General features: G+C 33.8%; 1 long non-coding RNA gene across 1 annotated transcript; it reads left to right on the forward strand.

The window, feature by feature from the left end:
• The first annotated feature begins 1,638 nt into the window (after positions 1–1,638).
• Positions 1,639–2,634, forward strand: LOC145129239 (uncharacterized). Its single transcript, XR_013717395.1, has 2 exons — positions 1,639–2,239; positions 2,410–2,634. It is a non-coding gene; the product is annotated as an uncharacterized LOC145129239 (long non-coding RNA).
• The last annotated feature ends 14,839 nt before the right edge of the window (positions 2,635–17,473 follow it).

The raw sequence follows: 17,473 nt of genomic DNA on the forward strand, positions 1-17,473 counted from the left end.
CCCCATCACCGTTATATAGACATTTAATGAAATTCCAAGTAAGTTGTTTTTTGTACAAAGGCAAAAAATGTGTAAAACATGTAACATGTTTTTTTTGCAAGATATGTTCACACTTTTTATGTTCTATCCATAAATGGTTTTTCTACAAAATCTAAAATTATGTACATAAAATTTCAAATAAGTTGATGTTTATACAAATGCTAAAAATGTGTACATAAAATTCACTTTAGACAACAAGGTTAAGAACTTGAGTGTAATTAGTTCTATAGTGGTGATAATCTACATCCCCGTCGTCATTATATAGATAGAGAATAAAGTTCCAAATAAGTTGATGTTAATACAATTGTTAAAAATGTGTAAACAAGAAAACCAAATTTTGAAACATATGTTCGTGCTTTTATTGTAGTATATCGGATCATGTTGCTTTAGTGCATGGTTGTTTAGGAATGGGCAAATGACATAAAAGCCCTTAAGTTTTACAAAAATGTCGATTTTATCCTTGGACGTGTTTTAGGTCCAGTAAAGCCAAATGTTTTATTTAATTTGTTCATTTATACCCTTTCAGCCGGTTTCCATGTAACCGGTATTCAAGGTAACCTACCGGTTACCTGATTCCAGTAAAGCCTTTGAGTTTTCAAAAGTGTTCGGATTAACCCTTAAATTTTCAAAAATGTTCGTATTTACCCTTACTTTGATTGTTTATTATTATTATTATTATTATTATTATACATTTTTAAATGTATACAAATATTTTATACATACATTTTTAAATGTATAAAAATATTTTTATTATTATAAAAATATTTTTAAAACTATATATACTTGTATTTAGTATTTATATACATTTGAAAGCCTATGTATTCCTTTAAAAACGTATTTCTATATTAAAAATGTATTTATTTGTATTTAGTAACTATAAATATATATTTATTTCATAGAAAAATATATTGTGTACATATGAATATAAAAATACCTATTTATAAGGTTTATATTGTATAAAAGATATAATTATGTGTATTTGTACATATTACTAAGTATAAATATGTATTTATTTCATATTTATATGCATACGATAGTTTTTATAAAAAAATAAATACATATTTATATCTATTAAATACAAATAAAAATATTTTTAAATGTATAAAAACATTTATATGTATATTTAATATATATATATTTATTTATATTTTACTTGCATTTAATAGAATTAAAAAATGTTTCATTTATATATATATTTTACCAAATAAATATATATATATATATATATATATATATATATATATATATATATATATATATATATATATATATATATATACTACTTTATAATACATTCATAATTGTGGATCCCATGATTTTTAAGACTAAAGTCTTAAAAACAAGGAGAAGAAATATGGACCATTGAATTTTTTTTGGATGGTATAGATTAAAACTTGGTGATCCATGGAATTTTCTTTCAAAATGCTGCATCATGTCGAATGGCGGGTCCATCGTCTATCCCCAAGGTAAGACCCCGAATGAAAAAAACGTACCTTCGAAGGCATGATTGCTGCGATCAGGAGCTGCTGAATGAGTATTAACCAATCAAAATAAATAGATAAAAAAAACTTAAAACACCCATCTATTTAGACAATTATATAAGGGCAGTTGAATTTTTCTCAAATACCCGTTTCTTTCCAAACACACCTCTTTAAAAAAAAACCTAAAAGCCAACCTCTTTACAAAACCCTAGCTTGACAATCTCAAAAACCAGCCTCCACCAGAGGCCATAAAGCCGTCGGCGGCCATAATGCCTACGACACCGTGCACCACCGCCTTTGTTCGTCGTTGTGCTATATTCTCTCATCTTAATCTCCTACAACCTCCACAATACTTGTAACACCGCGTTGCGTCAACGCTACTTCATCCTTTTTATGCAAATATAAACTTCGCTGCTTATTTCACCATCATAACAATCACCATTGCTCTCACTTGTCATCACAATCATTTCTGCTTCTCTACCTTCACCACAATCCGACAATGGCTCTCGCCCCTTCGAAACAACTTCTGCAACACCTCCACTGTACAACCGCCTCACCTATACGACATCCACCTCCCTCTATTTCTATCTATTTATGAGTTTATGGTATTGTTTCACTGTCACTTCCTTCGGATCTATGCCGAAAAGTAACAGATCATGAAGTTTGAACAAGTGCTAGATCAGTTTCGTCTTCTCTCTAACAAATAGTGATTTTAACTTGTAAGAAGGAGATCTGGTTCTTTTGTTGTACAGATCTGACTATAAGTGGTTACATCCTACACATTTTGCTTTCTTTTTCCATACCTTACCATTGATCAGTAAAACTTACAACCTAATAGTGAAGAAATACATGAAATCTGAGATTTTTTTGTTTTTGTTTTGTTTTACAGAGCTCAAAATCTTGATGGCTTCAACCATGCAACACCATTGGCCCTCATCTCTCATCTAAACCGTCACATGGCACCTAACATATCTTGTGGATTTAAAAATCTTTTGTATATTACATATTTCTCTAAAAATTTAATACTACGTATGTTTAGTTTTCTTTTTAATTATTTGGATCTTTACTATTGATTTTAGTTATTTGGAATAAATATCAAAGTTTTCATTTTATAGATATAGTTTCATTATTTATGTTTTATTTATAGATTTTTATTTTTAATGATTTTATATTTTATGTATTCAGATTTGGATATATAAATGAGAGAGAGAGAGAGAGAGGGAGAGGGAGAGGGAGAGGGAGAGAATCTAATTACCATGTTTTTATTTTTAATGATTATATATTTTATGTTTTTAGAATTGTATATGCAAATGAATGATAGAAAGAAACAAAGACTATAATTACCAGTTTATTTGATTTGCTTTTCAGATCCAATGTTTAGTTTAAACCTAAAGATTCAAAAAAAAATTCAATGATTTATTTTGTTCTCTTTAGCTTTTGATATTTTGATATGTTAGTCATTGTTTTCTATTTAGTTTTTTTTGTTATGATATGTTACATTATTTCTTTTGTGGTTAATAATTGTTGATCGCCAATGTTTTATTTAAAAATACAATTAAAATTGCATGTTTTATGTTTGCTAAGATTTAATTCAACGAGATAATATTTAGTTAAAACCTGAAAGATTCAAAAAATATGTTCTATGATTTATTTTGTTCTCTTTAACTTTTGATATTTTGATATGTTAGCCATTGTTTTCTATTTAGTTTTTTTTTTTGTTATGATATGTTTCATTATTTATTTTTCGGTTAATAATTGTTGATCACCAATGTTTTATTTAAGAATACAATTAAAATTGCATGTTTTATGTTTGCTAAGATTTTATTCAATGAGATTATATTTAGAAGAATGGTAAACATATTGAATAGTGAATTCAAACAATTTGTTAGATGGAAAAACAAATAGAAATATTCGATATTTTTAAAAAAAAATATCAATAGAGCCGGTATTAGAACTTCAACTAATTTTACTAAACTTTTTAGTTCTTTCCTAAAATCTTCAGCATAAAAAGCAATTTTGAATATTAAAATACGATTAAAGTTGTTCTGCTATAAAAATCTATAATATCAATAAATATAAACAAACATAATTGACATAGTTAATGTTCTAAGAAATATTATATAAATAAAAACAAGCATATGATGATATTCGATGAACTATAGTACTATCAATGAAAAAAAAAATAGATGGAGCTTTATTATATAAGAGATTAGGGTTTTAGAGATGTATTTTTAATGTATCCACAGTTATCAAGACATGATATTGTTTGTATTTTTTTTCGTTATCTTATGTACATTTTCAATAAAATAGAAAATTGCAGCATTTAGTTTTTCACTGTTTTATGGACATTTCCACTAATCGTAAAAATTACAGGCTTTGTTGTAGCGATAAAAGTCTTTTTACAAAAATACCTCTGCCACTTCATTTTCTCGTGCTATTCACGTTCCTCATAGGTTTAAGGCTTCCGCAAAGTCCCTCTGCGGAAAGTCATGGTCATTTTACAAATTTCAGTTTTTCATGGTTAATTGCTTTGTGCACATCCCTTTATTTGTTCATTTGATGAATTTTCTCTAATAGTTTTCACTAATATATTGATTGAATAAAAAATTATTCGGTTTATCCGTTATTTAATAATTATACTTTACTAAATATGATTATTATTTTTTTCAAATATGAAAAACAACTGATAAGTTTAAATAATAAGGAATTCTTATATTAAGGCATACTACATAACAGGAAAAATGTAAAAAGAAAAAAAAAGTATTAGTTTTAGTGATGAAAACCGAGATTTTAACAAATTGTACGATGTCCAAGTGCAACTAATTTAAAATTCATGAAAGGTTTTTTATTAGGAAGAAAATTTTACCTGATACATCAATGAATTTGACAAATTGTACAATGACCAAGTGTGTTCGATACATCCAACCTAACTTTGGCAGGTTTGGTCTTTTGCTTATAAATCTTCAAAACTCTGATATTTTTTATAGTTTTATCCTCTAGACCAAAACATTTTACACTTTGGTCCCTATCTTCAAATAATTTTTCACTTGGGTCTCTGTCTTAAAATATTTTTGTATTTAGTCTTAATCTAATCGGTGCCTTGAATATAATTACATGTCGTTAGTGTTTTGCACGTGTACAACTATTCACACAACTAACATCGATGCAATAATATAATGATGGTCGTGTTGGTTGGTGGAGAAAATAGGTGAAGGAAAAGGTGGTCAAAGAAGATGGCCATAGAAAATTGTTAATCAATGTAAAAGCTAGTTGGCAGTAGTCCAAATTAGTGGGTAGAATTTCAGATTACCAAAGATTGTGTTAGCCTTCATTTTTGACTAACTAGGTAGTATCTTATTGCTTTTGACTTTCTGTTTCTTTGGTGTCTATGTAAGGCTATTTATAACCCTCTGTCTATTGAATATAGTGTGCATCAAATATAACTTGTAGAGTTATAAATTGTAATCTTATTGAGTTAATAAGAAAATCTAGTTGCAGCCCGTGGACGTAGGATTTACACCGAATCCGAACCACGTAAAATCCTTGTGTTCCTTCTTGCTTTATTTTCTCGTTTCGTTTGTGAGTGTGTGATAGTGTGTTTCCGCTGCGTGTACCCGGTCCGATTCCTAACAGGTCGCACCACCTTCATAACTATGATCTTCTGGGGAAGTAACCGATGAAAAGAAACAAATCGCCGAGCCCGCTTTCAACGTCCGTCGCATCGCGCGGGTATCCTACTAGTATATATATATATATATATATATATATATATATATATATATATATATATATATATATATATATATATATATATTTCATATATATATATATATATATATATATATATATATATATATATGAAATACATATTTATACTTAGTAATATGTACAAATACATATAATTATATCTTCTATACAATATAAACCTTATAAATAGATATTTTTATATTTATATGTATACAATATATTTTTATACGATATATATATATATATATATATATATATATATATATATATATATATATATATATATATATATATATATATATTGTTGGGTCAAAAATATGGTTTATACTTTTGCTTTTCTAGGAAAATGTATTTTTATGTAATATTTTATGAGTTTACGGCCAGGGGGTGTTTACGGCAATAAACAGGTTTACGACCGTAAACCCTGTTTACGGCCCAATGGGTGTTTACGGCCGTAAACCCATTTACGACCGTAAACCCATTCACGGCCCATGTTCACCAAGCCCATATTCCCTTGTATATATATAGGTGTTAGGGGTGAGGAGTAGGATTTGATGAACGTGAGAAGAGAGAAACTAGAGAGAAGAAGAGAGCATTTTGTGTGTGTGAATATATTGTAAGGAACTTAATTCTAATCATATCATTCAAGATTCATATTATTCTTCTTCTCCTTCTCTTCTATTTGATCTGACATCATCCAATTGATTGGGATTCCGCACCATCAATTGGATCTGATTGATACACAAGCATATTTGGGGACTTACAATTGGTATCAAAGCAAGGATTGTATCAGTCAATTTTGTCAGATCTGGAGCTTATTTTATCTTATTTTCGAAATATTTTTGCGTTTTTGGATAGATCTCTGAAAATTAAGGGGGGTTTCTTCTTTGCATTTTTCATAAAAACGAGTTTTTGATCGAGTTTTGGAGCAAAAAATGTGAAAAACGTTGTTTTTTTCGCGAATCTGTTGAAGGTTTACGGCCTTTGAAGGGTTTACGGCCGGAGTTTACGGCCGGAAACAGTTTACGGTCGGCGGCGGCGGCGTTTACGGCTAGGGTTTCCGGCCCGGGAGTTTACGGTCCCGGAGCTTGCGGTCCGAGTTTGCGGCCCAGTAGTGTTTCCGGCCTCGCAAGCAGCAGCCTCGCTTCGCATTTAAAAAAATAGGAGGCGGATTTGGAGGTGCCGAGGTTCGAACTCGGGACCTCAGGGTCATAAACACAGCGCCTTATCAAAGTCGGCTACCTGATCCCTTGTTACAATCTTTCGAAATTTAATTCATAACCCGTTATTCTCGGTTTCAACTTTCAAAATTTACACTTTTAACCCAAAATTCAATTTTTTTTAAATTCCTTTTCATCCAAAATAATATATATATATATATATATATATATATATATATATATATATATATATATATATATAAATAAAAAAATAATAATAATTATAATAAAAAAAATTATTAATAAATAAAATTATATTTTGATTTTTGACTTTTATTTTTTATTTATTTTTTTATTATTTTTTATTTTTTTATTATTTTTTATTTTTTTATTTTTTTTATTTTTTTTTTAATTCTCCCCCTAAATTTGTGCATAGAGGAAAACTATGAACAAATTTAACAAAAACAAAAATATTTGGGATCAAAGTTGTCAAGCAATCCAATATCGTTTATCAGCACACGCCTGCATGTCTAGATCTGGTCAATCACCGGTATTGTCGTCCACTTAAACACAAAGGATTGTGACAAAATTAGGACATACTATAAGTGACAAGACAATGTGATCCTAAGTTCCTAGATAATATTCCTTAAGGACCATTTAGCTGACGACGACCAAAGATATTGTTGTCTACCTAAATTGAGCAGCGAGATCTACAGACAATCTGTAAGTGTTCAGTTTTAGTTGTATCAGAACATGTTTCCCGCTTCCTGATATGCTCCAGTAATCAAGGACTTCCAGAATACTCCTTACATCGGGTGAGCAGACAATTATTAAGAGAGAAGATAGATTTAGAATGCATATGCTATACACCCAGGTCGGATCTCTTCCAATCTCGCAGAGGGTGAAACATATGACTAACTGAAGTTTTAGAGGGATTGAGAAGTAGAATGGTGCATATACTGTGTACCAGGTCGGATTGTGAGTCACGCAAAGGAGACAGTATATGGCTAACAGATAGAAAGAATTGCATAGATAGAGGATGCAGAGAAATAGAGTTGCATATGCTACATTCCAGGTCGGATCTTTCGATCACGCAGAGGAGGCAACATATGACTAACAGGTAGAAAGAAAGAATATAACCTTCTACAGACCTAATTTATCGGAATTCACCAATCGCCCCATCAATACCGGAATTAAGGACAGAATCCGCACATCGAGGAAAAGTTAATCCACGGTTCCAAGTACAAGTTCTTTAATGTGACCAGTAGATTCCCATATATATCTCCCTGCTCAATCTATCCGAGCGTCGTATTGTCAGGCTAAACGGATCTAACTAGGTCAAGATTTGTCAAGTCTAAGAATTTCTTAAGTTCAACTCTACCTAGTCAAGTCCATTTAGAATCTTTCGTGCCTACCGACGCATCAAACCAGAGCATAGACCCTTCAACTTTGGGTACGTTACGCAGACTCAGATTGCCTGTTATTACTTGATAATATCACTTCCCAGTACTATATAAACAAGCAAAACTGTAACCGACAATATTTTTGATTTTTCTGAATTTTTAATGTTTTTGGATTTTTGAATGTTTTCTGAAAAAATAAAACAGAAATAACACTATGTTTGGAATTTTTAATTTTCTAATTTTTTTTGTTTGGTTTTTGTTTATTTCTCCCCCTAAATTTATGCATGGGAGAGAATGAAATGACTAAAATGCACAAATTTAATCTAAGCCTAAAAAAATTTAATCCTTAAAACGAATCATTTTCAAAAATCCCACAAGCACATCGAATCGAGCTTTGTTAAAAGGCTTGGTGAACAGATCCGCCACATTATTGGCAGTGGGAACCTGTTCTAGCCGGATGAGCGAGCGCTCATAACAATCTCTGATAAAGTGAATTTTGATATCAATGTGCTTGGTTTTGGAATGTTGGACCGGATTCTTAGTGATTTGGATTGCAGCCTCATTATCACAGTGAATTGGGGTTTCTAGATAATTCAAACCGTAGTCCAACAGCTGATGTTGGATCCATATAACTTGAGAACAGCAGGCAGATGTAGCAACGTATTCCGCTTCAGCTGTTGAGGTAGAGACGATATGCTGTTTCTTGCACTGCCACGATACCAGCCTATCACCAAGGAATTGGCACCCTCCTGATGTTGATTTCCTGTCAAGCTCACAGCCTCCATAATTACTGTCAGCAAAAGCATATAAATCAAATTCAGAATTCTTCGGATACCAAAGACCCAATTTTGGGCTGCCTTTGATATACTGAAAAATTCTTTTGACAGCAATAAGATGTGAAAGTTTAGGATTAGCCTGATAGCGAGCGCATTGACAAACTGCAAACATGATGTCGAGACGACTTGAAGTAAGATACATCAACGATCCGATCATCGATCTATAGTGAGTTCGATCTACGGATTCGCCATCAATATTTGGATTCAGCAGGGGTCTTTCAGCCATTGGTGTCGATGCAGGTTTTGCGTCTTCAAACCCGAACTTCTCAAGAATATCCTTCACATACTTAGCTTGATGTAGCAGGATTCCGTTTGAATTTTGTTTGACCTGAAGCCCCAGAAACATGGTCATTTCACCCAGTGAACTCATCTCAAACCGCTTCTTCATCACGCCTTCGAATTCTTTGCAAAGCTGTGGACTGGTAGACCCGAAGATAATATCGTCAACGTAGATCTGAACTAGTATCTGATCATTACCAACATGCTTGATGAATAAAGTTTGATCAATTGTGCCGCGAGAGTATCCAGGCTCGAGCAAGTGCTTTGTTAGAGTCGCATACCATGCTCGAGGAGCTTGATGTAACCCATACAATGCCTTGTCCAACTTGTAGACACGATTAGGAAACTTTGAGCTAACAAACCCAGGGGGTTGATCAACATAAATTTCTTCCTTCACCTTGCCATACAATAAGGCAGTCTTGACATCCATTTGGTAGACCGTGAATTTCATGTAGGAAGCGTATGCGAGAAAGATACGAATAGCCTCCAAACGAGCCACATGAGCATACATCTTAGTATAATCAAGACCCTCAACTTGTCGAAACCCGCGGACCACCAACCTTGTTTTATTTCGCACTATTACACTAGAATCATCTTGCTTGTTACGATAGACCCAACGCGTGTCAAGAGACCTTTTGCCCTTTGGTAACTCAACCAATTTCCAAACCCCGAGCTTTTCAAACTGATTTAGCTCTTCATGCATTGCATCTACCCAGCTGGGCTCATTCAGAGCCATTTCAACATTCTTCGGCTCTATTTTAGATATAAAGCAAGAATAGAGACATGCATTGACATCTCCACTCTGACTTCTGGTTTTAACTCCGTCACCCAGCTGGCCAATGACGTTATCCATTGGATGATCGCGTTGAATTCTTGAAGGAATGTCTTGGCTGATATCATTGAGTGAAACAGGAAGAGTGTGGATGTTGAAATCTCTATCATTTGCTGGTTGATCCATATGTGGTGAATCTGCTACAAACTCATTTACAATTTCTTCAGGAAAGAGTAGTTCCATAAAAGTTGAAGTGGTAGCGGAAGCATCTCTAGACATGAACTCTCTTTCAATAGGGGTAAGAGGTGTAGCATCAGCATCAGGAGTTCTATCTTGAACTTTAGACTCTGGACTAGTAGGTTGATCAGATGACCCCCCCTCAGGTAGAGCAGAAGGCTCCCCTTCAGATGGAGCAGAGGACTCCCCCTCAACTGTTGGAGGTCTGTAGACAACTTCTTCGTCTTCGTCTTCGTCAGGAACAATCTTCGAACCAGAAGAGGATCCATTTGAGCCATCTGAAGACACATTTAAGGATTTGAAAAGCGATGTATAATCAAATAGCCAGTCAGGACCCACTCGAGCGTCTGTTTCATTCTCCTCCAACCAGCGCACGTCATAGGATTCGACAATCTGCTTAGTCTTCTTGTTGTAAACCCTATAAGCGGTGCGCGCAGCATACTCTACAAAGTAACAATCATCGGCTTTGGCATTGAATTTATGGTTGGATTCCAAGTGAAGAAGGGTGCAAGGGCAGCCAAATACACGGAAATGGCTGACTGAAGGCTTGTGTCCATAGAGAATCTCGTACGGTGTCTTCATCTGAGCTTTGTTGATTAGAACACGATTCTGCACGTAGCAAGCAGTGTTAATCGCCTCGGCCCAAAAGAAAACAGGTAATTTGGAATCACAAAGCATTGTCCTTGCAGCATCTTTTAAAGTTCTGTTTCTCCTTTCAGCAACACCGTTTTGTTGAGGCGTGTGAGCAGAGCTGTATTGATGCACGATCCCCTTTTCTGCGCAAAAGTGGTCAAGAACGGCATTATTGAACTCAGTTCCATTGTCAGTACGAAGCGCCTTCACCTGGTTGTTGGTTTGTTTTTCAATCATCACAATGAACTGCTTTATCAGATCAGCGACCCCCGCTTTGTTGGATAAGAAGAAGACCCATGTAAACCGAGAGAAATCATCGATTACAACTAGACAGTACGAGCTTCTGTTGATGCTCAGGACGTTGACCGGACCAAATAAGTCCATATGCAATAATTGGAGCACCTGACTGATTGAGTTGACCTTAAATTTTGACTTTGACTTTCAAGTTTGACCTTTGACTTTAAACTTTGACTTTTTCGTTTAACTTTTAAATTTTCAAATTTAGCTTTTCGGTTTGACTTTTAAGTTTGACTTTTCAAGTTTGACTTTTCAAGTTTGACTTTTGAGTTTAACTTTTAAATTTGACTTTTAAGGTTGACTTTTGTGGTTTATAATCAAAGGGTTTGACTTTTAAGTTTGATTTTGGCTTCTAGTTGTGCTTTTTAATGGCTTTTAAGGTCTACGAGGGAGTTGAAAACATAAAAGAGAGTCGTCAGGATATGTTAAGACATTTCAACATTTTCGATTATATCCCTGGAGAAACCCTCGAAACTCAGTTGCAGCGATTTACCACACTCACTACTGAGATGAATATGGCTGGGATCTTCTTGACTAGATCTGAGATAAACAAAAAGCTGCTGAATGCACTTCCGAAATCGTGGGATATGAACGTGGCTGACATCAAGAAGACAAAAGATCTCAATCGTCTTAGTCTTGCTGATATAATTGAAGAACTTGACGCTTTGAATTGTCGAAAAACAATGAGTTCCGCAAACCTTCCGGTCAATGAAGTTTCATGTTCTCAATTATGTGAAGTTTCATGTACACTATCTAGTGAAGACACGATTAAACTTCTTCGTGAACATAATGATTTATTAAAAAGAGAAGTTGAGGACCTGAGATATGAAGGTTATCAACTCAGGAAAGGACAGAAACCCCTAAAGGCCCAGTTAGAAACAAAAATAAAGGACTTTAGGAAGCTTCAGGAAGAGTTCAACAACAAGTGTGAAAATTATGACTATATTAAGAGACAACTTGATGCTATAACCGAAGAACTTGACGCCTTGAAAATTAAGTGTGGAAAAACAGATGTTAGTTTCAAAAATTATACTGCGTCAAGTAAGACAGTCGAGTCCTTATTTGAAACCCAATTAAAATTCAAAGATAATCAAAACAAGGGTCTAGGGTATGATAGTGTTCCTCCACCTTTCAATCATAACTACACATCCATCCCTACGACACAGGAAGAAATTGACAGGGAGGTACATCTTCAATATGGCAAACCAGCTGGTTTTGTTTCAGGAGGTATTCAGGTTGAAAATTCTAATGCTTCTACTTCATGTGCAGGTAAAGTAGCAGAAGATGAGAACAAGGAGAAAAACATTGAACAAACCAACATCTCCTTGAACTCTGAATCTGTTGCTTCGAACTCAGCTGTTTCTGATCAACCTGCTGTTGAGAAATATAGGCCACCAATTCCAGCGAAACAGAGTGCCTCCTGCAATTGTGCTTGTGGGAACAATAAGAAACAAGGCAAAGATACGCCACCAGGGGCAGGAAGAAACAACTTCACAGTGAAGAAAAAGACATGTTTTCACTGTGGAACACCTGGACACATTGCCAGAAATTGTCCTAATCGCGCATACGTTCCCTACTATGCACAAGGCAGGCAGAACGCGCCAAGAGGGAGATACTTCAAAAGAAACCCCTCAAGGTCACGTTCAGACAATGATGACTGGAACACTCACAAGGCCAAGAATCCAACTCCAGAGGTTAAGAAGGGAATGTCGGTCAAGAAGCCAAATCCAAGAGATGCTCCAGTGAAACAAAGACCGGTTAGGTCAAAGTCATCTCAACGGCCGACGTCAAGATCAAAACCAAGTACTGAGCCACCCATCAGATCAAAAAATAAATGGGTTAAACCCAACTACAAATGGGTTCCAAAGGCTCACTCTCCCAAATCAACTAATGACTCTAATATTTCTTCATCTTCTGTTTGTGATAAACAGGATATGTCATGGGAGAGAGTACCGTGCAAGGATGACAAAGGTCGACCCAGTTTCAAAATGGACTGGGTTCCAAAGACCAATTGATCCCGCTCTGTGTCGGAGCAGCTATGGAGGCATATCATCATACTTCGGTTTGTTGGTAGTGGCTGTTCCAGGCACATGATAGGGGACATCTCTCAACTGTACAACATTCAGATCTTTGTTTGAGAGTATGTGTCCTTTGTGGGAAAGGAAGAAAGGAAGAGATCACAAACGGGGTTAGTGCTTAATGACATGAAGAATTTTCGGATCTGCTCTGAGATTATGCGTGCTGTTCTCAGACCTTCTGGATGCAAATTCAATCGGTGAATTACGGTTTGAATTTTCTTCTCTATACTCCTGAGTTTTTCTTAAGCTGATTCGCTTTAAAGACTAATTTTTGTTTTAGGATAGTTTAAATTTGCGCATTTACTTTAGTTTCTCTCCTATGCACAAATTTAAGGGGAGAAATAAAAACAAAACAAAAATTAGAAAATTTTAATTTAAAAAAAAAATCCAAAAACATTAGAAAATCAGAAAATAAAAAATATGGTGTTTATGAAATGTGCTTGCAGGAGATGTTTTGGGAAGTGATATGAACTCTAGTGCTAAAGGGAAATACGCAATTCGTGTAATGCACTAAAGCCGAATTGTCTAGACTCTGTATTCAATGTGTTGGTAGGCACAAAGGATTCAAATGGACTAGACATTGATTGACCATGAAAGGACTAGACAATATAGACTTAGATAGTTTCATTTGGACTGAACATACGATGCTCAGGTAGATTGACCAGTGAGATAAACATGGGAACTTGCGAGATACACTAAAAGTTAATTATCTAGAACTGTGGCTCAACATTTCCTTGATGTATGGACTTATGTCCTTAATTCCGGTATTGATAGGGCAACTGGGGGGTTCTGATAAAGTAGGTCTGTAGGAAATTATTTTCTTTCTTTCTATCTGTCAGTCATATGTTGCTTCCTTTGCGTGATTGGAACATATCCGACCTGGATTGCAACATATGCAACTCTAATTCTACGCACCTCCTTATCTATGAAATTCTTTCTATCTGTTAGCCATATGTTGTCCCCTCTGCGTGATCGGAAGATCCGACCTGGGACACAACATATGCAACATTCTACCTCTCAATCCCTCTATCTATGTTAGTCATATGTTGTTCCCTCTGTGTGATTGGAAGACATCCGACCTGGGATACAACATATGCACTTCTATATCTGACTTTTTTCTTAATGATTGAATACTCACCTAAAGTAAGGAGTTCTTTGGAAGTTCTTGATTACCGGGGTATATCGGGAAGTGGGGAACACGTTCTAGTGCAACTAAAATTGAACCATTTAATAGGTTGTCTGTAGATCTTGCTGCTTAATTTAAGTGGACAACAATATCCTTGGTCGTCGTCAGCTAAATGTCCATTTAGGAATATATATATATATATATATATATATATATATATATATATATATATATATATATCACAATGACTTGTCACCTATAATATGTCCAAATTGTCAACATCCTTTGTGTTTAAGTGGACGACAATACCGGTGATTGACCAGATCTAGACATACAGGCGTGTGCTGATAAACGATATTGGATTGCTTGACAACTTTGATCCCAAATATTTTTGTTTTTGTTAAATTTGTTCATAGTTTTCCTCTATGCACAAATTTAGGGGGAGAATTAAAAAAAAAAATTCAAAATCAAAAATAGTGTTATATTGTTTTATTTCTTGTTCAAGAAAATCAAAAATCCAAAAATATTTTTGTTTCTGTTTTATTTTTTTTCAGAAATATAAAAACCCAAAATATTGTGTGCTAAATTCTCTTTTAGTTTTGTTTTGTCTTGAAAAGTGAATTCAGGTGAAGATGAAACTCATGGAGTTTGTGTCGAAGATTTCTGAGCCAAGGCTTCATCCGTGAGCATCGAAGAATTCTCATTCGAAGGAGCAAGAAATGAAGATTATTCTTTCGACATTCAATCTTTCAACCCCAGAAGCAAGGTGAAGCTGAAATTGAAGATTATGTGACGGATTGAATTGAAGCCTCCTCAATCAGTCTGCTGCTAACTTGAACCTGCTGAAGTGATCCAGAAGATTTGTTCTCTCTGACGTTCTCTCTGAAGATTCTCAAACTGAAAGCGCTATCTTTCAAGAATCAGTAGAAGAAGTCTCCTCATCCGACGTGCGTTCAATGCCAAATTCTGAAGAAATGCCCAACTGCTCAAGATGAAGTCATTCATTAAAGATTCATATGTTCATCTTGAAGTCATGAAGATATCAAAGAGTAAAGCTGAAGCCAAAGCTCCCAATGAAGATTAACAAGAAAGCCAGCTATTTTTTAGGGGGAGCTTGTTGGGTCATTTAAGAAAAGAAAAGAAAGCTATAAACCAAGGGGGAGATTGTTGGGTCAAAAATATGGTTTATACTTTGCTTTTCTAGGAAAATGTATTTTTATGTAATATTTTATGAGTTTACGGCCAGGGGGTGTTTACGGCCGTAAAAAGGTTTACGACCGTAAACCCTGTTTACGGCCGTAAACATGTTTACGACCGTAAACCCTGTTTACGGCCCAATGGGTGTTTACGACCGTAAACCCATTCACGGCCCATGTTCACCAAGCCTATATTCCCTTGTATATATATAGGTGTTAGGGGTGAGGAGTAGGATTTGATGAACGTGAGAAGAGAGAAACTAGAGAGAAGAAGAGAACATTTTGTGTGTATGAATCTATTGTAAGGAACTTAATTCTAATCATATCATTCAAGATTCATATTATTCTTCTTCTCCTTCTCTTCTATTTGATCTGACATCATCCAATTGATTGGGATTCCGCACCATCAATTGGATCTGATTGATACACAAGCATATTTGGGGACTTATATATATATATATATATATATATATATATATATATATATATATATATATATATATATATATATATATATACCAATTAAATACAAATAAATATATTTGTAATATATAAATATGTTTTAAAGGCATACTTTGGCTTTCAAAATGTATATAAATACTAAATGGAAGTAACTATATTTTTAAAAACTAAATACAAGTAAATGTATTTTTGAATATATTTTTAAATCCATAAAAAATTTTATACATTTAAAAACATAATTGAAAATGTATGTATAAAATATTTTTATACATTTAAAAACGTATTAAACATATAATAATAATAATAATAATAATAATAATAATAATAATAATAATCAAAATCAAAATCAAAAAATCAAAATAACAATCAAAGTAAGGGTAAATCCGAACATTTTTTAAAACTTAAGGGTAAATCCGAATTTTTATGAGAACCCAAAGTCTTTACTGGCATCAGGTAGCCGGTAGGCTACCTAAAACCGACTAAAAGGGTATAAATGAACAAATTAAACAAAATATCCAAATTTACTGGACTTAAAACACGTCCAAAGGTAAAACCAACATTTTTTTTGAAAAGGTAAGGACTTTTATATCATTTGCCCTTTAGGAATCGGGTGAAGAAGGTCGTGGAGGTAAACACTAATATAAGGTTAGTAGGGTGACCAAGATATTATCTTTTTATCATCTGTGATAGATTTATTGAGTACCTTATATTGTTCAGATTGCTTGAGTAGACAATCATTATGGGAATATTATACAATTAACGGTAGTAAAAATAATAAAATAAAGTGATTATAGTTTTCTAATTTGAATATATAATGAAGGTCGGTATTTAACAATAAGATTTATATATTGTGTTATATATTAGTATAAAATACTTTATTTGAAAATAGTTTAATTTTAGTCGTTGCTTGATATTCATCCTCTTTTAGTTTAAGTTGAATTTATGGAAAGTAATTCGTAATTATATATATATATATATATATATATATATATATATATATATATATATATATATATATATACTAATTTACAACTACATGATGAACAGTTCTTACATGTAATTGGCTGGAAATTTGTTTTTGTTTTTTTGTTTTAAATTCTTATTTATCCTTCTTTAATTTTTTATTTCTATTTTTCTGTATATTTGAAAAAGTGGTTTCCACGTGCTACATCTTGACCGTTTGACGTTGGCATCGTCATCCCATCGGTTCATCGTTTTCTGCCACGTCTCCATTCACCGCTTTTTCACCATCTTATTGATATCTTCTGCTTTTTCACCATCGTCATCCCATCGGTTCATTGTTTTTTTTGTCTTAAATTCTTATTTATCCTTCGTCTGCTTTTTCACCATCTTATTGATATCTTCTGCTTTTTCACCATCGTCATCCCATCGGTTCATTGATTTTTTGTCTTAAATTCTTATTTATCCTTCGTCTGCTTTTTCACCATCTTATTGATATCTTCTGCTTCATTCTTTCATACGTGTTCTTCCAAATCGACGCACAAATGTTTATGTGGGTTTCCCCATTTGCTTAAACGAACCACAGAGAACGCAGATTCTCACCGCACCACAGGTCGAGACGTACATCGATTTTTTTGAGGGATGGAAGAAGCAAGGGTCGGCACACACACATATAAACGGTCTCTCTTAAGCTTCTACTATGCCACTGCTTCTTCAACACTCGAACAAAGAAAGGTCCATCTAATTCACTGTCATCGTGAAGTTCA

This window comes from Lactuca virosa, chromosome 8, assembly GCF_052849685.1.
Source record: "Lactuca virosa cultivar CGN04683 chromosome 8, Lactuca_virosa_CGN04683_v6, whole genome shotgun sequence".
Classification (NCBI taxonomy): domain Eukaryota; kingdom Viridiplantae; phylum Streptophyta; class Magnoliopsida; order Asterales; family Asteraceae; genus Lactuca; species Lactuca virosa.